The 2407-nt window shown below is 35.5% G+C and overlaps 1 pseudogene; it reads right to left on the bottom strand.

The window, feature by feature from the left end:
- Positions 1-1275: 1275 nt before the first annotated feature.
- Positions 1276-1854, bottom strand: LOC131181370 (uncharacterized; annotated as a pseudogene).
- Positions 1855-2407: the final 553 nt, after the last annotated feature.

Here is a 2407-nt window from a genome sequence, read left to right as displayed (position 1 = left end):
AAAGGGTTTTAATTAATTTAGTCATCATGACAGTAGGATTTATGTTAATTAAAATACACCTTTAGTGCCTTGAGAGAGGACTTAAGATAACTTAGGATTAATTTTCATCAAAGTAATAATCTCCCATTTATTGAATGAATCAGATTTATTCTATAATTGATTGAAGTGTGAACCCTAGCTCTAGAATGCCTTTGTCCATTAGTATTTTATTTTAGGTAATTATTTAGATTTTATTTCTTTCAATTTAGATATAACTATTATTTTTCTATAATTCGATCGTCTAGATAATTAAAATCACTGTAGTTTGATACTCAACATGGTCCTCATAGGAACGATACTCTACTCATCACTTTATTACTTGTTAGCGATCCGTGCACTTGCGGTGGTTGAAAAACTAGCAAACAGCAGTAAAATGAAATTTTATGGTTACAAGGTTTGGTGGGTAATCTTGGGTTGATACAGAACAAGGCAACAATGTTTTGTGACAGCCAGAGTGCAATACATCTCACAAAGAATCAAATGTACTATGAACGAACTAAGCACATTGATGTCAGATATCACTTCATTCGAGACATTGTATCTCAAGGGACTGTAGTTGTGCAAAAAGTCTCTACACATGATAATCCAACATATATGATGACCAAGGGAGTCCCAGTCAGCAAGTTTAGGCATTGCCTAGACTTGGTTGATGTTTGTAGTACTCAGTAATGCCCTTGCGAGGGAATATGACAAGACAAAGTATTTATAGTTATTTTGTTGATGATAGAGGAAATTCAAGCCAATGGGAAGAATTGTTATTTTTGTGGCTTTGAATTTTGATATATGTTTTTTCATGGACCCAAATCGTGACTCGACCAGAAAGTTTTCGCGTTGTGACTAGAATAAAAAGTGAGATCTGTGGTGGTAGCGAAGGGCACGAGCCGACAGGCTCGAGCCTGAAGCCCACTAGTATAAATATTGTAATATTCTACCATTTATGATAGAGTTATGAGATATTCAGGAAACACACTGGGATTAGGGTTTGAGAGTTCTGATTGATTGTATCTTGCTCTTTTCATCATAGTGGAATTTTTTCTCTTGTCTTGGCCGTAGACATAGACCTTATGGTTGAACCATGTTAAATCCTGTGTTATTTTTTTTCTCTTTTAAATACTGTGTGATTGTGCGATTTATGTATGTGCCTTAAATTTGCGTGCTTGTTATAACAATAATAAATTGATATTTCAAAGATGACCATCATTACAAGAGGAGAAAAAGAGTTCGAGGCAAGTCATTCTATAAGCTCTATCTAACAACACAACACTCACTGCAAAGCTCTTTTTCTCCTTCCTTTTCCATGGGTTCAAAACTCCTCATTCCATATCCATTTCCTGATGTGTCAAATACATGGACGACTGACATTAATCTTAAGTTATCACCTGGAAGCCGGTAAACTACCAAGGAGTAAAAGTTTATTCCAATAGGTGCCATGGTAAGGTAGAGCCATTGGATGGGTGGCCAATTTGAGTCCTTCGCATTTGATGTTGAAAATGGATACCAAATGTGACCCATCAACCTCATTCCACATATTGACTTTACCATCATAGGCCTTAATATGACCCTTCCAAGCATTTAAGAAATCCGTATAGCTGAAGAAATTGCTATGCATAGCTACTTTTGATTAGGTGGTATATATAATTGCCGCATCCCCAACATAAGATCCCATTTATCATGCTCTGAATCATACACCTCAGCAGAACTCCGTTCCAATGTACGCCAAGGCCCTTCCACATTTGAGTTGGCTCTCTGAGCAAAACCTCCCACCACATGAATTTTCCCTTGCCATGTTACCCCAACACAAGGGCGCACACACATATGAAAGCTGAACCTTATAAAATACTTACAAAAGTAAACCTCGCTTAATAATGATACTTCAAAACTTTTCTCGTGGCATATTAAAAGAGTGAAATTAATATAATTTAAAAAGAATATAAATAATCTACTAATCAACTTATCTCAAAATTTAAAATTAAATTTTTAGAGGGCACAATCTGGAGATCGTCTATTGATATTCATGGCATCTCAGTGGTTGATCTTGGTGTTGATTCAATATGAAGGCTTAGTGAATCGCTTAAAGCTTGCAAGATTGAGGATGAGTCATTGACGCATAGTAGGGGGACAAACTTTGGTCTATTTGCATCTCTTGATTCTTCTATCCAATGTGCTTGAAATAAATTGTGTAATCCTATCTTTAGTATAAAACTTGCAAAATTTCGGACTGATGAAGAAGACACATTGGTTGTTGTAACTGATGGTAATTCATAGTATTATTCTGGGGAAAAAAGTTTATATTAAAACTGCAAATGATTATGGACAGATTAGAACTGGTAACAGAGTGGTCAATTTGCTTGGTTTATGATAAGTAGAT

This window comes from Hevea brasiliensis, chromosome 7 (genome assembly GCF_030052815.1).
Source record: "Hevea brasiliensis isolate MT/VB/25A 57/8 chromosome 7, ASM3005281v1, whole genome shotgun sequence".
Classification (NCBI taxonomy): domain Eukaryota; kingdom Viridiplantae; phylum Streptophyta; class Magnoliopsida; order Malpighiales; family Euphorbiaceae; genus Hevea; species Hevea brasiliensis.
The sequence above is the reverse complement of the archived record's forward strand: the minus strand, read 5'-3'. Positions and strand labels throughout refer to the sequence as shown.